At 41.8% G+C, this 24247-nt stretch overlaps 48 non-coding genes across 48 annotated transcripts; all 48 read left to right on the forward strand.

Annotated features, from left to right (window-relative positions):
* The first annotated feature begins 35 nt into the window (after positions 1-35).
* Positions 36-108, forward strand: TRNAV-AAC (transfer RNA valine (anticodon AAC)). Its single transcript has one exon. It is a non-coding gene; the product is annotated as a tRNA-Val (tRNA).
* A 97-nt stretch (positions 109-205) lies between these two features.
* On the forward strand, positions 206-278 carry TRNAV-AAC (transfer RNA valine (anticodon AAC)). Its single transcript has one exon. It is a non-coding gene; the product is annotated as a tRNA-Val (tRNA).
* A 97-nt stretch (positions 279-375) lies between these two features.
* On the forward strand, positions 376-447 carry TRNAV-CAC (transfer RNA valine (anticodon CAC)). Its single transcript has one exon. It is a non-coding gene; the product is annotated as a tRNA-Val (tRNA).
* A 97-nt stretch (positions 448-544) lies between these two features.
* TRNAV-CAC (transfer RNA valine (anticodon CAC)) lies at positions 545-617 on the forward strand. The gene has a single exon. It is a non-coding gene; the product is annotated as a tRNA-Val (tRNA).
* A 97-nt stretch (positions 618-714) lies between these two features.
* On the forward strand, positions 715-787 carry TRNAV-CAC (transfer RNA valine (anticodon CAC)). Its single transcript has one exon. It is a non-coding gene; the product is annotated as a tRNA-Val (tRNA).
* Positions 788-1054: 267 nt separating this feature from the next.
* Positions 1055-1127, forward strand: TRNAV-CAC (transfer RNA valine (anticodon CAC)). The gene has a single exon. It is a non-coding gene; the product is annotated as a tRNA-Val (tRNA).
* A 97-nt stretch (positions 1128-1224) lies between these two features.
* Positions 1225-1297, forward strand: TRNAV-CAC (transfer RNA valine (anticodon CAC)). The gene has a single exon. It is a non-coding gene; the product is annotated as a tRNA-Val (tRNA).
* Positions 1298-1394: 97 nt separating this feature from the next.
* On the forward strand, positions 1395-1467 carry TRNAV-AAC (transfer RNA valine (anticodon AAC)). The gene has a single exon. It is a non-coding gene; the product is annotated as a tRNA-Val (tRNA).
* A 97-nt stretch (positions 1468-1564) lies between these two features.
* On the forward strand, positions 1565-1636 carry TRNAV-CAC (transfer RNA valine (anticodon CAC)). Its single transcript has one exon. It is a non-coding gene; the product is annotated as a tRNA-Val (tRNA).
* Positions 1637-1727: 91 nt separating this feature from the next.
* Positions 1728-1800, forward strand: TRNAV-AAC (transfer RNA valine (anticodon AAC)). The gene has a single exon. It is a non-coding gene; the product is annotated as a tRNA-Val (tRNA).
* A 97-nt stretch (positions 1801-1897) lies between these two features.
* Positions 1898-1970, forward strand: TRNAV-CAC (transfer RNA valine (anticodon CAC)). Its single transcript has one exon. It is a non-coding gene; the product is annotated as a tRNA-Val (tRNA).
* A 97-nt stretch (positions 1971-2067) lies between these two features.
* Positions 2068-2140, forward strand: TRNAV-CAC (transfer RNA valine (anticodon CAC)). The gene has a single exon. It is a non-coding gene; the product is annotated as a tRNA-Val (tRNA).
* Positions 2141-2407: 267 nt separating this feature from the next.
* Positions 2408-2480, forward strand: TRNAV-CAC (transfer RNA valine (anticodon CAC)). Its single transcript has one exon. It is a non-coding gene; the product is annotated as a tRNA-Val (tRNA).
* Positions 2481-2577: 97 nt separating this feature from the next.
* On the forward strand, positions 2578-2650 carry TRNAV-CAC (transfer RNA valine (anticodon CAC)). The gene has a single exon. It is a non-coding gene; the product is annotated as a tRNA-Val (tRNA).
* Positions 2651-2747: 97 nt separating this feature from the next.
* TRNAV-AAC (transfer RNA valine (anticodon AAC)) lies at positions 2748-2820 on the forward strand. Its single transcript has one exon. It is a non-coding gene; the product is annotated as a tRNA-Val (tRNA).
* A 97-nt stretch (positions 2821-2917) lies between these two features.
* TRNAV-CAC (transfer RNA valine (anticodon CAC)) lies at positions 2918-2989 on the forward strand. Its single transcript has one exon. It is a non-coding gene; the product is annotated as a tRNA-Val (tRNA).
* A 91-nt stretch (positions 2990-3080) lies between these two features.
* On the forward strand, positions 3081-3153 carry TRNAV-AAC (transfer RNA valine (anticodon AAC)). The gene has a single exon. It is a non-coding gene; the product is annotated as a tRNA-Val (tRNA).
* Positions 3154-3250: 97 nt separating this feature from the next.
* Positions 3251-3323, forward strand: TRNAV-CAC (transfer RNA valine (anticodon CAC)). Its single transcript has one exon. It is a non-coding gene; the product is annotated as a tRNA-Val (tRNA).
* Positions 3324-3414: 91 nt separating this feature from the next.
* TRNAV-AAC (transfer RNA valine (anticodon AAC)) lies at positions 3415-3487 on the forward strand. The gene has a single exon. It is a non-coding gene; the product is annotated as a tRNA-Val (tRNA).
* Positions 3488-3578: 91 nt separating this feature from the next.
* TRNAV-AAC (transfer RNA valine (anticodon AAC)) lies at positions 3579-3651 on the forward strand. The gene has a single exon. It is a non-coding gene; the product is annotated as a tRNA-Val (tRNA).
* A 97-nt stretch (positions 3652-3748) lies between these two features.
* Positions 3749-3821, forward strand: TRNAV-CAC (transfer RNA valine (anticodon CAC)). The gene has a single exon. It is a non-coding gene; the product is annotated as a tRNA-Val (tRNA).
* A 97-nt stretch (positions 3822-3918) lies between these two features.
* TRNAV-CAC (transfer RNA valine (anticodon CAC)) lies at positions 3919-3991 on the forward strand. Its single transcript has one exon. It is a non-coding gene; the product is annotated as a tRNA-Val (tRNA).
* A 91-nt stretch (positions 3992-4082) lies between these two features.
* Positions 4083-4155, forward strand: TRNAV-AAC (transfer RNA valine (anticodon AAC)). Its single transcript has one exon. It is a non-coding gene; the product is annotated as a tRNA-Val (tRNA).
* Positions 4156-4246: 91 nt separating this feature from the next.
* Positions 4247-4319, forward strand: TRNAV-AAC (transfer RNA valine (anticodon AAC)). The gene has a single exon. It is a non-coding gene; the product is annotated as a tRNA-Val (tRNA).
* Positions 4320-4416: 97 nt separating this feature from the next.
* On the forward strand, positions 4417-4489 carry TRNAV-CAC (transfer RNA valine (anticodon CAC)). Its single transcript has one exon. It is a non-coding gene; the product is annotated as a tRNA-Val (tRNA).
* A 91-nt stretch (positions 4490-4580) lies between these two features.
* On the forward strand, positions 4581-4653 carry TRNAV-AAC (transfer RNA valine (anticodon AAC)). The gene has a single exon. It is a non-coding gene; the product is annotated as a tRNA-Val (tRNA).
* A 91-nt stretch (positions 4654-4744) lies between these two features.
* TRNAV-AAC (transfer RNA valine (anticodon AAC)) lies at positions 4745-4817 on the forward strand. The gene has a single exon. It is a non-coding gene; the product is annotated as a tRNA-Val (tRNA).
* A 97-nt stretch (positions 4818-4914) lies between these two features.
* On the forward strand, positions 4915-4987 carry TRNAV-AAC (transfer RNA valine (anticodon AAC)). Its single transcript has one exon. It is a non-coding gene; the product is annotated as a tRNA-Val (tRNA).
* A 97-nt stretch (positions 4988-5084) lies between these two features.
* Positions 5085-5157, forward strand: TRNAV-AAC (transfer RNA valine (anticodon AAC)). Its single transcript has one exon. It is a non-coding gene; the product is annotated as a tRNA-Val (tRNA).
* Positions 5158-5254: 97 nt separating this feature from the next.
* Positions 5255-5327, forward strand: TRNAV-CAC (transfer RNA valine (anticodon CAC)). The gene has a single exon. It is a non-coding gene; the product is annotated as a tRNA-Val (tRNA).
* Positions 5328-5424: 97 nt separating this feature from the next.
* TRNAV-CAC (transfer RNA valine (anticodon CAC)) lies at positions 5425-5497 on the forward strand. The gene has a single exon. It is a non-coding gene; the product is annotated as a tRNA-Val (tRNA).
* Positions 5498-5594: 97 nt separating this feature from the next.
* On the forward strand, positions 5595-5667 carry TRNAV-AAC (transfer RNA valine (anticodon AAC)). Its single transcript has one exon. It is a non-coding gene; the product is annotated as a tRNA-Val (tRNA).
* A 97-nt stretch (positions 5668-5764) lies between these two features.
* TRNAV-CAC (transfer RNA valine (anticodon CAC)) lies at positions 5765-5837 on the forward strand. Its single transcript has one exon. It is a non-coding gene; the product is annotated as a tRNA-Val (tRNA).
* A 97-nt stretch (positions 5838-5934) lies between these two features.
* TRNAV-CAC (transfer RNA valine (anticodon CAC)) lies at positions 5935-6007 on the forward strand. Its single transcript has one exon. It is a non-coding gene; the product is annotated as a tRNA-Val (tRNA).
* Positions 6008-6104: 97 nt separating this feature from the next.
* On the forward strand, positions 6105-6177 carry TRNAV-CAC (transfer RNA valine (anticodon CAC)). The gene has a single exon. It is a non-coding gene; the product is annotated as a tRNA-Val (tRNA).
* A 97-nt stretch (positions 6178-6274) lies between these two features.
* Positions 6275-6347, forward strand: TRNAV-CAC (transfer RNA valine (anticodon CAC)). The gene has a single exon. It is a non-coding gene; the product is annotated as a tRNA-Val (tRNA).
* Positions 6348-6444: 97 nt separating this feature from the next.
* Positions 6445-6517, forward strand: TRNAV-CAC (transfer RNA valine (anticodon CAC)). The gene has a single exon. It is a non-coding gene; the product is annotated as a tRNA-Val (tRNA).
* Positions 6518-6614: 97 nt separating this feature from the next.
* On the forward strand, positions 6615-6687 carry TRNAV-CAC (transfer RNA valine (anticodon CAC)). The gene has a single exon. It is a non-coding gene; the product is annotated as a tRNA-Val (tRNA).
* A 97-nt stretch (positions 6688-6784) lies between these two features.
* Positions 6785-6857, forward strand: TRNAV-CAC (transfer RNA valine (anticodon CAC)). Its single transcript has one exon. It is a non-coding gene; the product is annotated as a tRNA-Val (tRNA).
* Positions 6858-6954: 97 nt separating this feature from the next.
* Positions 6955-7027, forward strand: TRNAV-CAC (transfer RNA valine (anticodon CAC)). The gene has a single exon. It is a non-coding gene; the product is annotated as a tRNA-Val (tRNA).
* A 97-nt stretch (positions 7028-7124) lies between these two features.
* On the forward strand, positions 7125-7197 carry TRNAV-CAC (transfer RNA valine (anticodon CAC)). The gene has a single exon. It is a non-coding gene; the product is annotated as a tRNA-Val (tRNA).
* Positions 7198-7294: 97 nt separating this feature from the next.
* TRNAV-CAC (transfer RNA valine (anticodon CAC)) lies at positions 7295-7367 on the forward strand. The gene has a single exon. It is a non-coding gene; the product is annotated as a tRNA-Val (tRNA).
* Positions 7368-7464: 97 nt separating this feature from the next.
* TRNAV-CAC (transfer RNA valine (anticodon CAC)) lies at positions 7465-7537 on the forward strand. Its single transcript has one exon. It is a non-coding gene; the product is annotated as a tRNA-Val (tRNA).
* Positions 7538-7634: 97 nt separating this feature from the next.
* TRNAV-AAC (transfer RNA valine (anticodon AAC)) lies at positions 7635-7707 on the forward strand. The gene has a single exon. It is a non-coding gene; the product is annotated as a tRNA-Val (tRNA).
* A 97-nt stretch (positions 7708-7804) lies between these two features.
* TRNAV-CAC (transfer RNA valine (anticodon CAC)) lies at positions 7805-7877 on the forward strand. The gene has a single exon. It is a non-coding gene; the product is annotated as a tRNA-Val (tRNA).
* A 97-nt stretch (positions 7878-7974) lies between these two features.
* TRNAV-CAC (transfer RNA valine (anticodon CAC)) lies at positions 7975-8047 on the forward strand. The gene has a single exon. It is a non-coding gene; the product is annotated as a tRNA-Val (tRNA).
* A 97-nt stretch (positions 8048-8144) lies between these two features.
* Positions 8145-8217, forward strand: TRNAV-AAC (transfer RNA valine (anticodon AAC)). Its single transcript has one exon. It is a non-coding gene; the product is annotated as a tRNA-Val (tRNA).
* Positions 8218-8314: 97 nt separating this feature from the next.
* Positions 8315-8387, forward strand: TRNAV-CAC (transfer RNA valine (anticodon CAC)). The gene has a single exon. It is a non-coding gene; the product is annotated as a tRNA-Val (tRNA).
* Positions 8388-24247: the final 15860 nt, after the last annotated feature.

Here is a 24247-nt window from a genome sequence, read left to right on the forward strand (position 1 = left end):
GATTCATGTAATGCTACTTCTTACACCCCACACCCGTACCTGTGGTGTAGTGGTTATCACATCCGCCTAACACGCGGAGGGTCCCAGGTTCGATCCCTGGCAGGTACAGATAATGTATCGTAACAGAAAACTTATTGTGTTTCAATTATTGTTACAAGGTTCATATCAATGATTCATGTAATGCTATTTCTTGCACCCCACACCCGTACCTGTGGTGTAGTGGTTATCACATCCGCCTAACACGCGGAGGGTCCCAGGTTCGATCCCTGGCAGGTACAGACAATGTATCGTAATAGAAAACTTATTGTGTTTTAATTATTGTTACAAGGTTCATATCAATGATTCATGTAATGCTATTTCTTGCGCACTCGACGCGTACCTGTGGTGTAGTGGTTATCACATCCGCCTCACACGGGAAGGTCCCAGGTTCGATCCCTGGCAGGTACAGGTAATGTTTCGTAATATAAAACATCGTGCGTTTTACATCTTGTTACAAGGTTCATACGAAAGATTTATGTAATGCTATTTCTTGCCCCCCACACCCGTACCTGTGGTGTAGTGGTTATCACATCCGCCTCACACGCGGAAGGTCCCAGGTTCGAACCCTGGCAGGTACAGGTAATGTTTCGTAATATAAAACGTCGTGCGCTTTACATCTTGTTACAAGGTTCATACCAATGATTCATGTAATGCTATTTCTTGCACGCCCCACCCGTACCTGTGGTGTAGTGGTTATCACATCCGCCTCACACGCGGAGGGTCCCAGGTTCGAACCCTGGCTGGTACAGATAATGTATCGTAACAGAAAACTTATTGTGTTTCAATTATTGTTACAAGGTTCATATCAATGATTCATGTAATGCTACTTCTTACACCCCACACCCGAAACTGTGGTGTAGTGGTTATCACATCCGCCTAACACGCGGAGGGTCCCAGGTTCGATCCCTGGCAGGTACAGATAATGTATCGTAACAGAAAACTTATTGTGTTTCAATTATTGTTACAAGGTTCATACCAATGATTCATGTAATGCTACTTCTTGCGCACCACACCCGTACCTGTGGTGTAGTGGTTATCACATCCGCCTCACACGCGGAGGGTCCCAGGTTCGATCCCTGGCAGGTACAGATAATGTATCGTAACAGAAAACTTATTGTGTTTCAATTATTGTTACAAGGTTCATATCAATGATTCATGTAATGCTACTTCTTACACTCCACACCCGTACCTGTGGTGTAGTGGTTATCACATCCGCCTCACACGCGGAGGGTCCCAGGTTCGAACCCTGGCAGGTACAGATAATGTATCGTAACAGAAAACTTATTGTGTTTCAATTATTGTTACAAGGTTCATATCAATGATTCATGTAATGCTACTTCTTACACCCCACACCCGTACCTGTGGTGTAGTGGTTATCACATCCGCCTAACACGCGGAGGGTCCCAGGTTCGATCCCTGGCAGGTACAGACAATGTATCGTAATAGAAAACTTATTGTGTTTTAATTATTGTTACAAGGTTCATATCAATGATTCATGTAATGCTATTTCTTGCGCACTCGACGCGTACCTGTGGTGTAGTGGTTATCACATCCGCCTCACACGGGAAGGTCCCAGGTTCGAACCCTGGCAGGTACAGATAATGTATCGTAACAGAAAATTTATTGTGTTTCAATTATTGTTACAAGGTTCATACCAATGATTCATGTAATGCTACTTCTTGCACCCCGTACCTGTTGTGTAGTGGTTATCACATCCGCCTAACACGCGGAGGGTCCCAGGTTCGATCCCTGGCAGGTACAGATAATGTATCGTAACAGAAAACTTATTGTGTTTTAATTATTGTTACAAGGTTCATATCAATGATTCATGTAATGCTATTTCTTGCGCACTCGACGCGTACCTGTGGTGTAGTGGTTATCACATCCGCCTCACACGCGGAAGGTCCCAGGTTCGAACCCTGGCAGGTACAGGTAATGTTTCGTAATATAAAACGTCGTGCGCTTTACATCTTGTTACAAGGTTCATACCAATGATTCATGTAATGCTATTTCTTGCACGCCCCACCCGTACCTGTGGTGTAGTGGTTATCACATCCGCCTCACACGCGGAGGGTCCCAGGTTCGAACCCTGGCTGGTACAGATAATGTATCGTAACAGAAAACTTATTGTGTTTCAATTATTGTTACAAGGTTCATATCAATGATTCATGTAATGCTACTTCTTACACCCCACACCCGAAACTGTGGTGTAGTGGTTATCACATCCGCCTAACACGCGGAGGGTCCCAGGTTCGATCCCTGGCAGGTACAGATAATGTATCGTAACAGAAAACTTATTGTGTTTCAATTATTGTTACAAGGTTCATACCAATGATTCATGTAATGCTACTTCTTGCGCACCACACCCGTACCTGTGGTGTAGTGGTTATCACATCCGCCTCACACGCGGAGGGTCCCAGGTTCGATCCCTGGCAGGTACAGATAATGTATCGTAACAGAAAACTTATTGTGTTTCAATTATTGTTACAAGGTTCATATCAATGATTCATGTAATGCTACTTCTTACACTCCACACCCGTACCTGTGGTGTAGTGGTTATCACATCCGCCTCACACGCGGAGGGTCCCAGGTTCGAACCCTGGCAGGTACAGATAATGTATCGTAACAGAAAACTTATTGTGTTTCAATTATTGTTACAAGGTTCATATCAATGATTCATGTAATGCTACTTCTTACACCCCACACCCGTACCTGTGGTGTAGTGGTTATCACATCCGCCTAACACGCGGAGGGTCCCAGGTTCGATCCCTGGCAGGTACAGACAATGTATCGTAATAGAAAACTTATTGTGTTTTAATTATTGTTACAAGGTTCATATCAATGATTCATGTAATGCTATTTCTTGCGCACTCGACGCGTACCTGTGGTGTAGTGGTTATCACATCCGCCTCACACGGGAAGGTCCCAGGTTCGAACCCTGGCAGGTACAGATAATGTATCGTAACAGAAAATTTATTGTGTTTCAATTATTGTTACAAGGTTCATACCAATGATTCATGTAATGCTACTTCTTGCACCCCGTACCTGTTGTGTAGTGGTTATCACATCCGCCTAACACGCGGAGGGTCCCAGGTTCGATCCCTGGCAGGTACAGATAATGTATCGTAACAGAAAACTTATTGTGTTTCAATTATTGTTACAAGGTTCATATCAATGATTCATGTAATGCTACTTCTTACACTCCACACCCGTACCTGTTGTGTAGTGGTTATCACATCCGCCTCACACGCGGAGGGTCCCAGGTTCGAACCCTGGCAGGTACAGATAATGTATCGTAACAGAAAATTTATTGTGTTTCAATTATTGTTACAAGGTTCATACCAATGATTCATGTAATGCTACTTCTTGCACCCCGTACCTGTTGTGTAGTGGTTATCACATCCGCCTAACACGCGGAGGGTCCCAGGTTCGATCCCTGGCAGGTACAGATAATGTATCGTAACAGAAAACTTATTGTGTTTCAATTATTGTTACAAGGTTCATACCAATGATTCATGTAATGCTACTTCTTGCACCCCGTACCTGTGGTGTAGTGGTTATCACATCCGCCTAACACGCGGAGGGTCCCAGGTTCGATCCCTGGCAGGTACAGATAATGTATCGTAACAGAAAACTTATTGTGTTTCAATTATTGTTACAAGGTTCATATCAATGATTCATGTAATGCTACTTCTTACACTCCACACCCGTACCTGTTGTGTAGTGGTTATCACATCCGCCTCACACGCGGAGGGTCCCAGGTTCGAACCCTGGCAGGTACAGATAATGTATCGTAACAGAAAATTTATTGTGTTTCAATTATTGTTACAAGGTTCATATCAATGATTCATGTAATGCTACTTCTTACACTCCACACCCGTACCTGTTGTGTAGTGGTTATCACATCCGCCTCACACGCGGAGGGTCCCAGGTTCGAACCCTGGCAGGTACAGATAATGTATCGTAACAGAAAATTTATTGTGTTTCAATTATTGTTACAAGGTTCATACCAATGATTCATGTAATGCTACTTCTTGCACCCCGTACCTGTTGTGTAGTGGTTATCACATCCGCCTAACACGCGGAGGGTCCCAGGTTCGATCCCTGGCAGGTACAGATAATGTATCGTAACAGAAAACTTATTGTGTTTCAATTATTGTTACAAGGTTCATACCAATGATTCATGTAATGCTACTTCTTGCACCCCGTACCTGTGGTGTAGTGGTTATCACATCCGCCTAACACGCGGAGGGTCCCAGGTTCGAACCCTGGCAGGTACAGATAATGTATCGTAACAGAAAACTTATTGTGTTTCAATTATTGTTACAAGGTTCATATCAATGATTCATGTAATGCTACTTCTTACACTCCACACCCGTACCTGTTGTGTAGTGGTTATCACATCCGCCTCACACGCGGAGGGTCCCAGGTTCGAACCCTGGCAGGTACAGATAATGTATCGTAACAGAAAATTTATTGTGTTTCAATTATTGTTACAAGGTTCATACCAATGATTCATGTAATGCTACTTCTTGCACCCCGTACCTGTTGTGTAGTGGTTATCACATCCGCCTAACACGCGGAGGGTCCCAGGTTCGATCCCTGGCAGGTACAGATAATGTATCGTAACAGAAAACTTATTGTGTTTCAATTATTGTTACAAGGTTCATACCAATGATTCATGTAATGCTACTTCTTGCACCCCGTACCTGTGGTGTAGTGGTTATCACATCCGCCTAACACGCGGAGGGTCCCAGGTTCGATCCCTGGCAGGTACAGATAATGTATCGTAACAGAAAACTTATTGTGTTTTAATTATTGTTACAAGGTTCATATCAATGATTCATGTAATGCTACTTCTTGCACCCCGCATCCGTACCTGTGGTGTAGTGGTTATCACATCCGCCTAACACGCGGAGGGTCCCAGGTTCGATCCCTGGCAGGTAGAGATAATGTATCGTAACAGAAAACTTATTGTGTTTCAATTATTGTTACAAGGTTCATATCAATGATTCATGTAATGCTACTTCTTGCACCCCGCATCCGTACCTGTGGTGTAGTGGTTATCACATCCGCCTAACACGCGGAGGGTCCCAGGTTCGATCCCTGGCAGGTACAGACAATGTATCGTAATAGAAAACTTATTGTGTTTTAATTATTGTTACAAGGTTCATATCAATGATTCATGTAATGCTATTTCTTGCGCACTCGACGCGTACCTGTGGTGTAGTGGTTATCACATCCGCCTCACACGCGGAAGGTCCCAGGTTCGAACCCTGGCAGGTACAGGTAATGTTTCGTAATATAAAACGTCGTGCGTTTTACATCTTGTTACAAGGTTCATACCAATGATTCATGTAATGCTATTTCTTGCACGCCCCACCCGTACCTGTGGTGTAGTGGTTATCACATCCGCCTCACACGCGGAAGGTCCCAGGTTCGAACCCTGGCAGGTACAGATAATGTATCGTAACAGAAAACTTATTGTGTTTCAATTATTGTTACAAGGTTCATATCAATGATTCATGTAATGCTACTTCTTGCACCCCACACCCGTACCTGTGGTGTAGTGGTTATCACATCCGCCTAACACGCGGAGGGTCCCAGGTTCGAACCCTGGCAGGTACAGATAGTGTATCGTAACAGAAAACTTATTGTGTTTCAATTATTGTTACAAGGTTCATACCAATGATTCATGTAATGCTATTTCTTGCACGCCCCACCCGTACCTGTGGTGTAGTGGTTATCACATCCGCCTCACACGCGGAAGATCCCAGGTTCGATCCCTGGCAGGTACAGGTAATGTTTCGTAATATAAAACATCGTGCGTTTTACATCTTGTTACAAGGTTCATACGAAAAATTTATGTAATGCTATTTCTTGCACGCCCTACCCGTACCTGTGGTGTAGTGGTTATCACATCCGCCTCACACGCGGAAGGTCCCAGGTTCGAACCCTGGCAGGTACAGATAATGTATCGTAACAGAAAACTTATTGTGTTTCAATTATTGTTACAAGGTTCATATCAATGATTCATGTAATGCTACTTCTTGCACGCCCCACCCGTACCTGTGGTGTAGTGGTTATCACATCCGCCTCACACGCGGAAGATCCCAGGTTCGATCCCTGGCAGGTACAGGTAATGTTTCGTAATATAAAACATCGTGCGTTTTACATCTTGTTACAAGGTTCATACCAATGATTCATGTAATGCTATTTCTTGCACGCCCCACCCGTACCTGTGGTGTAGTGGTTATCACATCCGCCTCACACGCGGAAGGTCCCAGGTTCGAACCCTGGCAGGTACAGATAATGTAACGTAACAGAAAACTTATTGTGTTTCAATTATTGTTACAAGGTTCATATCAATGATTCATGTAATGCTACTTCTTGCACGCCCCACCCGTACCTGTGGTGTAGTGGTTATCACATCCGCCTCACACGCGGAAGATCCCAGGTTCGATCCCTGGCAGGTACAGGTAATGTTTCGTAATATAAAACATCGTGCGTTTTACATCTTGTTACAAGGTTCATACCAATGATTTATGTAATGCTATTTCTTGCACGCCCCACCCGTACCTGTGGTGTAGTGGTTATCAGATCCGCCTCACACGCGGAGGGTCCCAGGTTCGAACCCTGGCAGGTACAGATAATGTATCGTAATATAAAACATCGTGCGTTTTAATTCTTGTTACAAGGTTCATACCAAAGATTTATGTAATGCTATTTCTTGCACGCCCCACCCGTACCTGTGGTGTAGTGGTTATCACATCCGCCTCACACGCGGAAGGTCCCAGGTTCGATCCCTGGCAGGTACAGTGAATGTATCGTAATATGAAACATCGTGTATTTTAATTATTGTTACAAGGTTGATACCAAAGATTTATGTAATGCTATTTCTTGCACCCCGCACCCGTACCTGTGGTGTAGTGGTTATCACATCCGTCTCACACGCGGAGGGTCCCAGGTTCGAACCCTGGCAGGTACAGATAATGTATCGTAATATAAAACATCGTGCGTTTTAATTCTTGTTACAAGGTTCATACCAAAGATTTATGTAATGCTATTTCTTGCACGCCCCACCCGTACCTGTGGTGTAGTGGTTATCACATCCGCCTCACACGCGGAAGGTCCCAGGTTCGATCCCTGGCAGGTACAGTTAATGTATCGTAATATGAAACATCGTGTATTTTAATTATTGTTACAAGGTTCATACCAAAGATTTATGTAATGCTATTTCTTGCACGCCCCACCCGTACCTGTGGTGTAGTGGTTATCACATCCGCCTCACACGCGGACGGTCCCAGGTTCGAACCCTGGCAGGTACAGATAATGTATCGTAATATAAAACATCGTGCGTTTTAATTCTTGTTACAAGGTTCATACCAAAGATTTATGTAATGCTATTTCTTGCACGCCCCACCCGTACCTGTGGTGTAGTGGTTATCACATCCGCCTCACACGCGGAAGGTCCCAGGTTCGATCCCTGGCAGGTACAGTTAATGTATCGTAATATGAAACATCGTGTATTTTAATTATTGTTACAAGGTTCATACCAAAGATTTATGTAATGCTATTTCTTGCACGCCCCACCCGTACCTGTGGTGTAGTGGTTATCACATCCGCCTAACACGCGGAGGGTCCCAGGTTCGAACCCTGGCAGTTACAGGTAATGTTTCGTAATATAAAACATCGTGCGTTTTACATCTTGTTACAAGGTTCATACCAATGATTCATGTAATGCTACTTCTTGCGCCCCACACCCGTACCTGTGGTGTAGTGGTTATCACATCCGCCTCACACGCGGAAGGTCCCAGGTTCGATCCCTGGCAGGTACAGGTAATGTTTCGTAATATTAAACATCGTGCGTTTTAATTCTTGTTACAAGGTTCATACCAAAGATTTATGTAATGCTATTTCTTGCACGCCCCACCCGTACCTGTGGTGTAGTGGTTATCACATCCGCCTCACACGCGGAAGGTCCCAGGTTCGATCCCTGGCAGGTACAGTTAATGTATCGTAATATGAAACATCGCGTGTTTTAATTATTGTTACAAGGTTCATACCAAAGATTTATGTAATGCTATTTCTTGCACCCCGCACCCGTATCTGTGGTGTAGTGGTTATCACATCCGCCTAACACGCGGAAGGTCCCAGGTTCGATCCCTGGCAGGTACAGTTAATGTATCGTAATATGAAACATCGCGTGTTTTAATTATTGTTACAAGGTTCATACCAATGATTCATGTAATGCTATTTCTTTCTCGCTCCGCCCGTACCCGTTGTGTAGTGGTTATCACATCCGCCTCACACGCGGAAGGTCTCAGGTTCGATCCCTGGCAGGTGCAGATAATGTATCGTAATATAAAACATCGTGTGTTTTGATTTTAGTTACAAGGTTCATACCAATGGTTCATGTAATGCTATTTCTTGCGTGTTTGGTCCGTTCCTGTGGTGTAGTGGCTATCACATCCGCCTTACACGTGGAAGGTTCCGTGTTACTGGCAAGTACAGATTAACATATCGTAACACAAAGCATCGTATATTTCAATTCTTATAAGTAATTAAATTCTTATCAATGATTCATGTAATGCTATTTCTTTCGCGCATGGTCAGTTCGTGTGGTGTAGTGGTTATCACATCTGCATTATACATGGAAGGTCCCAGGTTCTATCCCTGGCAGATCCAGATTAAACATGTTTGCAAAACGTATTTGATCAGTTTGTTCAAAACAAATGAAGTTAATTCATGAACTTTAATATTTACTTTAATCGAGTTTTAGTCAAATTGATCATGCCGATTAACTCAACTGAAGCTTTTAACTGCGATTAGCAATTGATCGATTAACCGACGCTATTAATCGTTTTAATTGTACCATCCCTAATCATAACACATTTTTTTACGTCATTATGATAACGACGTGAAAACATTGAGTTTATTGGTCACTCACAGATTCTTAGACTCACGGACCCTCCGATTCAATACCCGCGTTATACAGAAACCGACCTTGTCTATCCAATTTTTCATAGAAAAAGTTAGAAATAAAAATCCCAACAACCCATAGTCTAGAATAGCGGTTCTTAACCTATGGGTCGCATTGGCTTCCTAGATGAGTCGTACAAATGCACTTTATAGTAGGGGATTCTTCAGCTATGGGTAACGATCCAAAGTTGATTTTCAGGGGCTTCCTTAAAGTTCAGTTTATTGTTTGACTTCATATGGCGTTTTGTTAATGAAAATATGGCTGGTATTTCGACTAGTAATCTGATACCATGAGGGACCTGCGAGCCGGTGCGTTGTCGTGATGGACGACTTGGACTTCAAAGATCTGGTCGGTTACATACCACAAAATCATGAAGACGTTCAAGGACTCGTAGGTCCCTCGTGGTGTCAGATTACCTGTCAAAAAACATCACTTACCGATACTTTCATTACCAGCTTATTCCCGTTGATCTGCCCTATGTTAATTTTTTCCTCCGATAAACAATTTGCTTAAGGGGCAACGATTCTCAGGTTCCGAAGAAGTGCAGCGACGAACGCCCTTGAGGATGTGACGAAAAAAAACAAAAAGACTTGCAATCCACATTTACATCTTTGTGGCAACAATGGCGAAAATTCATAATAGCACATGGTAGTTACTTCGAAGGAAACACCAAATAAACAGGTTCTCTATTTGTAATCTTTCGTGATAAAATACGTTTCGGAAGTTTTTGAGAACGTAGTAGGGGATCAGTTGTTTAAAAATAATTGGAATGCATTGATTTTTCGGAGACCTTACATTTATCCGGTGCTTGGGCGGAGATACGGCCCCCAGCGTCAAAGGTGCAGTCGACTGATCTAATGCATAAACGTATATATGAATTGACATCACCATCATCGTGCCCCCCCCCCCAGCAATAATGACCGTGCCCCCCCCCCCAGACTTCCAAGTCTATATCCGCCTATGATCCGGCGTACTCGTGATCTCATATATGCAAGATTACCGAGCGTCCACTGCTATTCAATATGATAATTACCGGAAACTACGTAAGTCAACTGACAAAACAACGTATGAAAAATGAGTTTATATTTCAATCCTGATGACCGGATCGCGATCGTGTATAACATCATTTAAATACTTATATCTAATGCAGTATATAAATTAATGTTTGTCAATGTTCTCACACGGGAGTGGCATGATCATAGGGACTCGTCGAATGACTTCTATGTTCAGTACATGCTTTCGATTATATTTGATGAGTGAAAAAGCGGGAATTCTCGTCAAAAGAACTCGATAAACAGTTCAACTGAACCAGACAAAATTACTCAAAGAAACGGGGTCTTTCGGTAAAATGGATGTTAGAAATCATTCTGTTACAGCGACTTATATGTACCTGAAAACCTGAAATTCAACCATCAGCTTTTGAAGCTCACCAGAAGTTTGCGAAGACACGTCAAATGTTCAGGAGTGTAGTTTTTCCGAAATACTGTCGGCAATCCACCAACGGAAACCACGTTCAGATGCTTCAGATTCTCAGCGTACCTGATGAAATGCATTAAATCGTTGAAACTGAGCTTTCCACGTCTAAGTTCGACGGATCTTATCGGGGGGTCCGAGTGCTCGTCCACCAATTGCCTCAGAGCATCGCCATAATAATAGTCGGTACTCTCCGTGAGAGTTATCTTCAAGGTACGCAAAGTGCTTCTCCACTTGCGGAATGTGTTGGCGAAGCCATCGCTCGGTATCAGGAGTTCTTCGGAGATGATGTCAAGCTCCTCCACGACTTCAGAAGATAATCTTTCCAGACCACTTATTGATGAGGCCAATAAAACGAGGCGACGCAACTTCGGTGATTTACCGGCAACCTGATGGAGCTCCTCGGCGGTCAAATATCCCCAGTAATAGTTGAAGTATTCCAGCATCTCGAACCCTTTGCCTTGGCCCGAGTCGTCAGTCTCCAAGCCGATGTTTCTCAAGCACAACTCCCTCAGTCGCGGAACAATCCCTCAGTTCAAAGATGGTCAACCATCTTTGAACTTTTTGATGTTGAATTTGCAATCGTAGGTCAAAGTTACGCAGCGGTTGCTCAGATGTAATACCTCCAGTAGCGGACAGTTATCGGCAATGTCCGTCGCATCTATTCCCAACTCTAGTCCATGGACGTCTATTTTCACCAGGCGTTGGCATTTGCCGATGAGGGTTTTGAATTCGTCATCCCCGAGGACCGTGAGATGATACGTCACCTTCAGATCCCGAGTTTTTGATAGCAAACCTCTTTCGGCGAACCCTCGCAGATCTTGGATAGAAGTCCTCATCTCTTCGCATGCATGTACATGAGTCCACACCGCAGGCGTTAGCGCTATATCTTTTCATCTTTCGCAAACGTTCGCAACGTTGTCCATCAACTTCTTATGGCCATTTGAACTCGCGTAATACGAGAATATATCGGAGAGGATTTCATTCGGAAGATCTTCAAAACCCACAGAAGCCATTGCTGGGAGTCAGGCGAAGAGCATTGACTGGTACCGATGCTTCTAGAACTGCATCCATATTTTCAAAATGGGCAATGCCTTTTTAACGGATTGCCAAAAACTGAACCGCAAAACAATGTGGACACGAAGGGTGACCATATTTTGTCGAGAAAAATACGGTAAATTTAGTTCATAAATGCGGTAAAATACGGCACACAGCGCCGGTTGTCGCAAAAGAGTCACCAAATCACGGCGCGGAATTGCCAAATATGGCACAAAACTATATTGAGGGATGGGAAAAAAATTAATTGGACTTGCCAGACGAATTACGGACGCAAAAAATCGTGCACTCATTTCACGGACGGGAGTTTTTCCTGCTATCGTGAAATCGGTTCCTACGCGAAAAACAGTGCTCGTTCGTGTGTGTAACAACTGCTTGTGCACAGCGTGAATTTTCACGTACGGGGATAATCATGCTAGTCAAGCATCGGTTTTATACCTGGTTTCGAACATGAAACTGGTTTCGCCATTCTAAGATGGAGGACGATGTGTCCGCTCGGCTCGGTATATTTCAGGTGCATAAAGGCCCGTTTACTCGCGTTGAGTGAGAAAAATTAAGTAGTTAACTAAATTTTAAGTTGTCAAGTGATTTAAAATGTATGCAGACGATAAGGACCGTCTACACGCCGTTTAGCTGGCAAGTGATTAAGTGATTTAGTAAATAAGCCCGATTCTATTTTTTCCGTTAAGTAGACCTAAGAGCATGCGCCAGTGGGCATGGCCTGCCACTCTTGGAGGGGGGGGGGTCTTTTGCTTTCTCTCGGGGGGGGGGATTATTTTGATCTTAAGCGTGAACCTGTTTATGTTCCGTCGTCTCCATCCGTTTTGCTCCTAGAACTAATCGGAAGTATAGGATGGCGAAATGAACGGAGGACACAACCTTTTACGTTTGTAAAGGAATATATTCGCCACTATTTGTTTGTTGAACTATAGAAATAAAAACTACCTTAAACAAGCTAAAAATCAATCGATGATGGAATTAATGGAAGCTATGTAGTATTCGGTCGACGTGCTCCCAGAACTTGGAGAAAAATTTAAGATTCAAAAATATCGGGTGTTGGTGTGGCGGATATATTATGCAGGGTGTTTCAAAAAGAATCATCAGATTTAAAAAAATCATAACCATTCAGCTTTTAATCCGTTTTGATCGAATAATGCATGGGTAGGAAGAGGGAAATCTCAAGTTTCACGCAGTTGTCGACAGGTAGCGCTAACTCTTTCCCTTCGGCCGCCACTTCAGTGTTTGTCAAGATCGGCTTTTCCCACATTTAGAAACCGATTCGGATGAGTTCATTTTTCAGCAGGACGGGACACCACCACACTGGAGCTAGGACGTTCGAGAATTTTTGAGCAATCGCATTCTTAAACGATGGATCGGCCGGACGGGACCTGACGATTCAGTTAAGCGTCACTGGCCTCAAAGATCGCCGGACCTCACAGTGTGCGATTTCTTCTTGCGAGGGTTCATAAAAGACTACGTTTATGTGCCTCCCCTTCCAGCTACATTAGCAGAACTGAAGATACGCTTAACAGCAGCAATGGATGCAAACACGCTCGCAAACGTTTGGAACGAATTTGACTACCGTATAGACATATGCCGTGCATCTCAAGGTGGACATATTGAGCACCTTTGATTTGGTTTGTACAAAAAATTTGGTTAGCCATGCATTATAAAATTAATCTTAAGTGTCTATATGTTCAATATTTTTCGTAATATACGCATTTCAAACCGGGTGATTCTTTTTGAAACACCCTGTATATTCAAAACTGGAGGGGTTCGGAATATATCCCACTCATCAAAAATGAATTCACTGCCATCTGTTGCTAAAAATACATAATCAAATATTTAATGTTAAGAAAAGCACTGCATTAAATTTTAAAAATAAAACTTAAAATAATATTTATGCTTAATGAACCCTTAGAATTTCCTATAAACGTCAAGAAATTTCCCCCATTGACCAATTTAAAAAAAAAACCTTTGAGCAAGCTCTTATGTGCATGCGCTAGTTGCGCTTGGCATCCATAAAAATTACCCAATGAGCATCTACTTAATCACTTATCGTGTGGACATTTTTTTTGAACGATCAGTAACTTGAAATTTAGTTTCCTACTTAAATACTTAACGCATGTAAACGGGCCTTATGTGAATAAAGACGACTACAAGAAATTTCTTTATCGATCGTAGTGGTAATCCTGGATAATCACGTCATACGGGCGGATAATGCCGTCATGCTAAGTAAGCGGCAAACTACACTGCTCAAAACAAGTAGGGGAGCAAGCAAAAAAGTGAAGAAAACCGTGCGAGACAGCCACGTATTGGCATACAATGGATAGTACACGCGTATCAATGCGCAATACAGAAAAAAGACGTAAAAAAATTTGGAATTAAGCTTTAATTCTTTGAAAATATGGGAAAAACATGAAAAGATGATTTAGGGCAACAATTTGGTTACATGTACACGATAAAAAAAAGTACTGTTTAGACATGATGCATGAGTTTTAATAGGGCGTGTGGTCTCCTCGAACAGCTAAGACTGCTGCACACGTGTTTGCCATGGATGCGATGAGGTTATCGATCAGACTTTAAGGAATACTGTTCCACTCCTCAAGAAGTGCAATCTGCAAGTCTCGGACAGTAACAGGCGGCCTTGGTCGCGCAGCAATGCGTCGTCCGAGCATGTCCCAAACATGCTCGATTGGATTCAGGTCAGGAGAGCACGCTGGCCATTCCATACGCTGTATTGTTTCAGCTTCAAACACGTTCTCCACCAGACGAGCTCTATGCGGTCGGGCATTATCATCCTGGAAAACAAAGGAATCTCCAATGGCTCCAGCGTAAGGGATGACATGAGGTCGCAGTATCTCGTCTGCATACCTTCGGGCCGTCAAAGTGCCATTCCGAATGATATGCAGGTCCGTACGTCCGCTTATGCTGATTCCACCCCATACCATCCAACCAGCTCGTCTGTATTGTGACCTTTCACGAACGAATGCGGGGTTATTTCGAGTGCCCCTGTCCCTCCATACCAGAACACGTCGGGTGTCACACTCCAGACTGAATCGGGACTCGTCTGTAAACAGCACTTGGCTCCAATCATGTTGCTCCCAATCTCGATGTTCAGCAGCCCATCTTCTTCGGGCCGCACGGTGGCGTGGGGTCAACGGAATGCAGACCATTAGCCTACGTGCATAGAGCCCTCCCTCATGAAGCCGATTACGTACTGTTTGGCTGGACACCCTTCGTCCTGTTGCCAAGAGCAACCGTCTTTGCAGCTGCGTAGCATTCTCTGTTCTTTTTCGACGGGCTGTTAACCGTACATACCGGTCATCAGTTGCTGTAGTGGCGCGTGGCCGACCTTGCCCTGGTCGACGTCTAACATTTCCTGTTTCTTGGAATCGATTCCACAGCCTTGCAACAACACTTCTGGCGACTCCAACAGCGTCCGCGACATTACGTTGTGTTTGCCCGGATTTCAGTCTGCCTATAACACGCCATGCCATGGATTCCGATAAATCACGTTGTTGAGACATCCTCAAGTCACCTTGTCTCAGAAAAAAATACTGCGCAATCGAATTTCACAGTTACGGCATTAAAACAGACGTTTCTGCAACATCCCGATTTCTGCCCTTATCTCCTTTTTCTGGTTTTTGACGTCATGAACTTTGATTTGCATATGAAGTTTTCTTTTTCCGTTTCCTCCTAGGCTTTAAATTATGGATGATTCATTTTATGTTACTTATCGGTATACATCTTTGCGTAATTTTGTTAAAACCATGTGCTTCCCCTAATTGTTTTGAGCAGTGTAGTAGGAAGGTCGCGATAAGTGCTACACTTCAGCGATTAAATGTAGAAACCATCTCCGTATCGTCAACGTACTGACTAGATTAGTGTGTTTGTTATCGCGGAAAATATTGTTTTTTACTGTTTCGTTCTGTGTGTGTGATTTCTGACGTATATAAATCGAAATAAACGCCTTTCTTTGTTAATTTATAGCCGTAATCAGTGTTTGCCATGCAACTGAAATTCAGATCCATTTCTGTGTCGTAATTTATGTGTGCAAGGGTCTTAACTACTCGTAAATTAAAATCAACCGCCATATTTTCCTGTTGGGGTAATGATGCCCCACCGGTGCAATAGAAGGCCTCCGCACAGGTTGCCAAGTTCATATGTAACGTCACGAAAGTGGTCCAATAAGACTACTTAAAAAGTTTGCTGCATTTTGAACAACAGCATCCTATTTCGTTTCTTATTATTTTGGCGTAGAATCTTCCGGGTTGGCTCCCAAATACCGCACGATGATTGGATGTGGAGAAAAGAAATCGCCCACTCTGTGCCCGATCATTTCTTTTTCGCACAACGATGAAACCGGAACGGAATATTTTTTTTCTCCGATTATTCTAATAGAGAATGGACTACTTGCGTAACGTCACGAGCAGCGTGCGGAGGCCTATCTCTGGGCAATACCACCGTGGTGGTGGCATGATCCCGAGGGATCATGGCCCACGTAGGGAAGAGTCGTACGCAGTGAGGTCCATATGCCCCCTCTCAAACCAACCAAAAATTAGTAAAAAAAAATTTAAAATGTCGAAAGAGAGAAAATACACTTTATACATTTTTTTAACCAATTCCTGTTAATTCAAATGCTTTTTTTGAAGGGTGGTAACTCAGAGTTTCTCGGGGAAAAAATATTTTTTGCTCCCCAAAGCCTTCTGTGCTGCCCTTCCTCCGAAGCTGATACCACGTGTTCTTAAAAACACCGCATGAAAGTCCCTGTTCGTCAAAAGGGTGTACCCCACATACGTCTATCCATCCGTTTCCTTCTGAGCTAAAGGAGATATAGCAACTTTTAACTGCTTAATTTTTTATAAAAATTATTTAAAAAAAAAATTTTATGGCACAAAATGCGGGTAAATTTTGGTGATTTTTGAAAATGTTGCATGTTGTTAAAGCTAAATTTCAATAAAAAAAAAATAACCATCAATTAAAGTCCTAAAGGCTCGTGTTAAAGTACCGTATACTGGTATGACTTTATGCCACTCTTTTTGAGGCTTTTCCTTGATATCTTCCCTTATGCTTTGCCTAGGCTGGTGGGGATTTTACTAAAGGTAGCCTCACATCTCAACTTTCGATTTCTGGTTTAAAAAAAAAATTATGATGACAAGTAAAGGACAGCGCATTTTTTTCGCGTGGCACATAGTTATTCCCTGGGGGATGGTGACTATGTGCCATCACTTTTTCTCGCCCGTCACACCCATTTTTATTGAATTTCGGTTGTTAACTTTACTTGGAACCCTTTGGAAAAATTATTTCTGCCCAAAATTAGATCATTCTTGAATTTTTAAATAAAATAATTTCTAAAACCTAAAAAATCAGTTTTTTTGACATTTTTAAGTAAAGAAAGCATTTATTTTTGCTTTTTTTGGAAAATTTTAATTCTCTGAAACATTAGCAAAAATAAAGACTTCAGACTCGAACATATAAGGTTCTTCTTAAAAAATAACATTCATTTCTTCGAATCCACTACAAAGTTGTTATCCTTGCTAATAAGTCAAGGTTTCTTGATTTTCATTATGATTCGGCCCCTCGGATATCAAATTTCGCCAACTGGGTCAGGCTATGAGTAAAATTTGCCAACTTTCTTCATAGCCACTACACACGCCTCCCCAATATGATCAAAAATGGCGAGCATCTGTTTGTTTCTTATCACACTAAGAGTCTCTTCAAGTGTTTAATTTGAGTGATTGCGGTAGGGTCGACTACCCAGTTTCCATACATACTGACGAACCATTGCTGGGACAATAGCAAACTAGTGAAAAAAGGGCAAAAACCCTGAATAAACAGCTGGTACAAAGTCACCACCTGAATCCCCATTTTTTGTTTATGCGTCATATTTCTGCCAAAATGCAGTATTTTTACAATTCAAATAGGTATTTCTTATCGTTAGTAACTTCTACAATATAGAAATATTAAATTATCTAATGTCCACGAAACACACACTGCCTGCACCAGGAGAGGCTTACATGCACTTGAAAAATTTCGTGTAAATCAAATATGACCTAAAAAATTCTCTAGGCAACAGCTGACAGCAGATGATGCTATAAATGCTCTCGATGAGTGACCTACAGCTCCTGAATCGGCATGAAAAATTTTGAAACCGATTGTTCATCCATACGCTCCCAGGAAGCGCTTGCGTCGTAAAGTCCGTGAATGACACATAGTCGGAACCTTGGCACAAAGTCACCCCACAGTACGTAACACCATAGTGGCGAGAGACACACAGGGTCTCAAGACATTTGAATGAGTGATGTTTGAAAAAAAAATGTTCCTTATCTAACAAAAACCTTAGTTTTGAGGAAAAACATTAGCACATGTGTGATGCCTGCCAGCAATTTATATTAAAATATTTTAAGAATATTTTTAGTACAGTTAGAACCTTTCATACTTCACAACTTTATTCTTAAATAATAAAATAAAACTTAAAAAAAATTAAATGCTATAAAAAACAACGCGCTATTCACGTACAGCGTTCACTGGGTGAAAACAAAATAAGTCTAAAGATGCGGGTTTAAAGTCCGCGTATGCTCCGTGTGTAAGGGCCCTAAGCTTTGCTAATGCCTTTGTGAAATGCGTAAGAAACTGCAAAAATAAAGGTCTCTTTATTTATAGTGTTATGCTATTTTACATTGAAAATCCCGGGATATCTCGTCTAACTTCGCTTTTTCGCTTTTTTTTGGCAATCCCGAAATAGCTTTTAAAATCCTCTCATTTTGCCTTTGACGAGCCCAGATGCCATTGTAAAGTTTTCTTCTCCTGATAACGTGTATTCTTCCTCTCTCCCCCGTCCTGTCAATCAACTGACAGTGGGCGGAGTCAGCTTTTGTTCAAAGTCTGACAACGGAAGGGGGAGAGGAAAAGCATGTTTTTCCTTTCCCTTCGAGGTAGTTATACGATTAAGCGTACAGCATAAATAACAGGGGGAAAACAGGATAGTTTTTTTTATCTTCTTTGTTTTTAACTGCTATTATTATTGTTACTATTTTGCGTTGGCAGAAAGCATTTATCAGCTCACGCAATCGAAAAAAATAAATAGGTGGCAATTTCTAGAAGGTTTAGTGATTTCCGCTGTGTCAGTTATAATGCGGATCAGGAAAATTTTGGAAACCGCTTCACCACTTGCCTAGCGGGTTTTTATTTTTTTTTCTGCACTGAAAATGTCAGGTGTTTTTATTTGTTCGTTCTATATTCATGTGTCTGTGACTAGGAATGACAGACAATTACAGAGAAAATTATACTCAATTTCTTAATTTAAAAATCTTCAGATTCTGATTCACTTATTATTATATTTTGTTGAAATTATAATTTTTTTCAAAGCTCTTATTTGAATTTTTTTTGCATGGAATATAAATAATCCAGTTTTTAGAGTATGTAACTGAATTAGATTATGTATCTATGTAATTGTGTGCATTATAAGATGTCATTGACATCTAGATGTCATTATATCGCTGCTGCATGAATCCATAATGTTTGTGAAGATTTTGTTAAATTTTTACTTTTTTCGTTAAAAGTTAGCGCCCTCTGGGGGCAAGGATTACGATGCCTGTACTAGACCAATACCTTCTAGAGCAGAAAGTCTGCTCTAGAAGGTATTGACTAGACACGGGCAAATCAATTTCGGGAAGAAGCGGAAGAACCTTCAGCAACTTGCCTGATTTGGAGAGGACGTGATTCTCCCGGTCTCCGGCAGCTTTCAGTGGGTGACAAGCCCTTTGGACTATGGACCATGGGAGTGAACCTGCGGGAGTGAACTGGGCCTTATATAACGGTGCACGTGGAAATTCTAAATTCTAGTATGTGCTGAATGTGTTTTCTGCTGCTGTTTACACGTGTTTCTATGGTCCAACGCAACAAAGTGTTGAAGGATCAATTTTTCCTTTTGTTTAGGAGAGACACAGTATGTCCATTTAGCAAAATAGCCTTGGACCCCGGGCCGTTTCAACAGCATCGCAGGTCCCCCTGCGGATGCGGGAGTGAACTGGGCCCTTTTATTTTGATCTTTTATTTTTTATTGCCCTTTTATTTTTTGTCTATATATATATAAATAACATGTTCTGACTGATCTGATTCACTGACTGGCTGATTCATCATCCCCGAGCCGAAACCGCTGAAGCTATAAATATGAAATTTGATCAGTAATTTCATCTAAAGACTGACTGAGAAGGTTTTTTTCAGAATTCAGCCCTTAAGGAGGTCATTGGGGGGGGGGGGTTCAAAGATTATATAGAGAACCCCTGAAGCTATAAATATGAAATTAAGACAGTCGTTTTATTTCATGATGTGAAAACATACTAAAAAGGCATTTTTTTTTTCAAAATTCAACAATTAAATGGGTCATAAGGGGGGAATTTCAGATTGCCACCGAAGCCGTGGGTAACAGCTAGTACCTAATATAAACTCCATAAAAAGAAAATGCTGGCATACCTTGTCAACGTAACACAAGGCCGTTTTCCATTTCTTACAAGACATCAGGTACCGGGCCTGGCTGTGATACATAGCCCCGACACGATACTCCGGCCGTTCCCGTCTCGGTATGGACTCGACCCGTATCTCGACCAATGACTTGATGTCTCGCTCCCCGATCACGACGCTTGCAGCCCTGTCCTTGTCCGTGAAGACCCGGTCTTTCTTCTGGACGGACCTCGAAACATCCGAATCAGTCCCGCCCTCGTCCAGTTTCGGAGAGGATCCCAAAGGCGGTGTCCTGGCACTGGACACTGCCGAGCTACGGCTACCGATCGCGTCCTCATCACCACTTCCTTCGTCGCCGTAGTCCAGCTGCGGGGCTGGGGGCGAGAGGAAGCTCAGGTAGCGTTCAGGCAGGTCATCCGAGCTCATGGTTCCTCGGGGCAAGTGGTCGAATTTCACCCTGGGTGAAGATTTTCCTTCAGGAAGTTACCAAGACGACCTCACACTACTTCGACAACAATCGCGGACACCGTAACGACGGCAAAAAAAATCAATATCGTTTGAGAAGACATGGAAACGATCATCAGTGAATTGAAACACCATCTTGGTGAGATCTAAACGTAGGAAAATATGCAGAAGACCCAAGGTACTTTATCAAGAATTACCAGTGACCAGTGGCTTCGCTCGCGTGGATTTAGTAATCTTTAGCAATTTGAAAATTGCTCGGAGATGATTTCACCCCATATAACATTTGAACCCCTCATGACCCTCAAAATTCAACTCCCAAAGGTCCAACCCCTCCCTCGGGAGTTGAACCTTCAGAAATCCCGTCTTGATGAGCCTCTATATTACAAAATATAATACTGGCCGAATTTTCTTATTTATAGCTTCAGTGGTTTTGACTCAGTTGTGATTGCCACATGTAACCTTTGAACACACCCCTCCCCGACCCCCTTGGAGGTTAAATTTTGAACACTCTCCTTGGTGAGTTTCTACAATACAAAATAGAAATACTGACAAAATTTCATATTTATAGCTTCAGTGGTTTCGGCTCGGCATGTTTCTCTATATTCCCCATATGGCGAATCATATTCGCAGGGCCGGGGTTAAGTATCTTATATAACTTTGAACCTCCCTTATGTCCTCCTTAGGGGGTCGAATTTCTAAAACTCCTTCTTAGTGAGTCTTTACGTCATAAAACAAAACTACTCAGCAAATTTTATATTTATATAGCTTGAGCTCCATATAGCCTAACATTTGAGAGCCTCAGTTATTACACCGTAGGGGTTGAAGCACGAAAGACTCCTTCTTAGTGAGTCTTTACGTATAAAATAAAACTACTGACACACAAGATTTTCACGTGGATTATATTATGGTTGGTATCTGGAAATTTAGAGAACCCAAGAAAAATATTGCCGTATTATATTGGTCAACATATAATCTGAATATTTATATTGTATATATGTATATAATCTGAATAATACGACAACGTAAAGTAACGATTGCGCAGTATACACGTACGCACTCTATGCAATTTACCACAAAAAAATTTGACTTGATATTGAAGGAAAAAGTGTTGATTTGGCTAAAAAAAAATTTCACACAGATCTCATTTGGCTAACACTTTACAAATCTGGTGATAAATTTGCCAACATAGGGGACGAAATTATACTTAATAACAAGGTTATAATATCACACAACATGGAGATAAAAAAAACGCCAATCGTGAAGGAAGCAGGCAGAACTTGGCTTCTAATGGTATTGAATATTTCAGTTAATTTTTCAAAAAGTGACAACCCGCTGCTGGCGGAGAAATGTGCTTTCGTTCAGACTTTGGCACATAACTGACTGTTAAAAAAATGACACGTCACAAAATTTCAAAACCTTATAACTCACTTAATAATTCGTCTGATCCAAAAGCGGAAAACACTTTTCTATATTTGTTTTTCGCAAGGAATCACGTGTGTGATTATTGGGCGGTCGATAGTTACCACCCTGTATATTAGAACAGTAGTTCTCAACCGGGGGCCATATGGCCTCAGGGGGGCCCTAGGATATTCCAGGGGGGCCATGGATGAAAATCTTGCAAAAGGGGAGCCACGGCTACTGATACGGGGGCCACGAAGAAATTTGTGAAATTAAATTTTTTCAAGTCACTCTGACTAAAAAAATTAAATTTCAAACAAAATGCATAGAATATCTTTTTCGAAATTTTCCTCTATCCAAGTAACATTAACATGAGGAAGGAAATAAAAAAAAGTGTTGCATGTAATCTCGGTGGGTTTACGACTTGAGGGTGACAGTAGGCCCTGACACACACTATAGAAGAGGTTTAAAGCAAAATGGAGTAACTGTAAAGACAGAAAGTTGTGTGTGTTCGAAGACTTTTCATTCAAAGAGGGCTGCCATAAAGAAAGCAGACAAAGATTTGTTGACCATTCCGTTGACATTCTTTTGAGTGCTCGTAGTAAATGTAATACCAGAAGTAGATGGGTGAATAATGAAAGCTTGTAAAAAAAACCCATCGTTTTCATGCAATTACAGACGGATAGCCATCTAGTTTAGCACAAAGCTATCTTCAACCGGCACTGAGTGGTCTGATGAGGAATATATTTATAAAAATCGAATGAAGAATGATTGCTCTGGGGTATTTTTTTACGAATTTTTGGGGGGAGGGGATGCCAATTCATTGCCTCTACTGAAAAGGAAATAAAGTCGAATTCAGTTATAACGAACCCGAGAGACCAAATCATACATGAAGAAAAATACCCGCGAAATTAAATTTTTTAGAACTACATTGCTGTATAACTTAAGAAACTGTAATTGCATAAATTTGCTGTTGTGCCTCAATCGCAAGTGTTCATATGCCATTCCTTTCAATTCAACAGGAAAAAAAACGTAATTTTAAACATATTTAACACGGTCTTAACGTCATTTGGTTTGCTGATTGGTTTCTATGTACAATCCAAGCAGATAATGTATTGGGACTTCTCTAAGATTGACACCACACCTTTGAAGTTTTTTTAATCTATACAGTCCTATACAGTCTCTATACAATGCTTCCTATTAACTGCCCTACTACATAAGCCTGCTGCTGGCCTACTACTAGCCTGCAACATCCGAAATAATTTCAGTGCAATTTTCCTATCCTGCAAGAACAATGTTGTGGACATTAGAAAAAAAATTCTAAAAGGGCGTATGACAACACTACATTTAAAGCAATTTAAATCCGTTTATTACAGACTCACTGCATCTGCTGATTTCTCAGAAAAGTGCAATAAATTCTCACGTGTCTTCACTTTGAAAATGTCCATAACCGGCTCAATGCGTCTCTTTGTATCTGTCAGCTAAAAATTTGTGGTTTTTAGTGTTGATAATACGCATGCAAAACCAATTCAGCGCGCCAGGGGCGTAGCCAGAAATTTCGTTCGGGGGGGGGGACCACTTTCATTTCAGGGGGGGGGACCAAAGTGACAGAACAATGGATTTGGTCATCTTTTTCCCTTTTTTCGGTCATTTTCTCACATTTCGGGGGGGGGGGACCAGACCCCCAAGTCCCCCCCCCCCCCCTCGCTACGCCCTTGAACGGCGCGTTTTCACAATCTGCAAAAATCTCGTGGATTTGATAGTTAGAAATGATGTCTAAATGCCAAAGATTTGGAGTTCGAGTCAAAATGAAAATGTCAAATAATTGAAACTGTGCTTCGTATAAATGAAATATTTTAATATTGAAAGCTATATATATATATATATATAGAGAGAGAGAGAGAGAGATTAATCGTAACCGTAGTCAAACGTCTCATAAATGTGAAATTTTTTCATAAAACTGGGAGTGAGGCGCGAATCTCCTTGCGCACAAGTGGAATTTCAAGGCATTTACGCACAACCGCTCCCCTATTGGCCATTTTTCTTTTTTTCTCCCCACCTTTTCTTCCTTTTGTTCCCTTCTTAAATTTATAAAAGTAAAATGACATAATTATTATGAAAAGGACTGTTTTCAGATAAAATTGCAAAAGTTCAATTACGTTAGTTTAGTGGAAAAATAACAGATTATTTTGGGGGGGAATATAGTCAAACCCCATTATAATGAACTCCAAGAGACCGGAGCAATAAAGAAATTTTCTAGTTCAGTAATTTTTTCAAGACCCAAGGAGACATCCAAAACTCCAAAACAAAGGACCTCCACACAAGCAGACAACGGATAAGATCGTAAAAAGTGAATTTTTCCACACG

The sequence above is a fragment of the Pholcus phalangioides genome, unplaced genomic scaffold, assembly GCF_987345545.1.
Source record: "Pholcus phalangioides strain wild (caught in Gottingen) unplaced genomic scaffold, Ppha-v1.0 ptg000032l_1, whole genome shotgun sequence".
Taxonomy (NCBI): Eukaryota; Metazoa; Arthropoda; class Arachnida; order Araneae; family Pholcidae; genus Pholcus; species Pholcus phalangioides.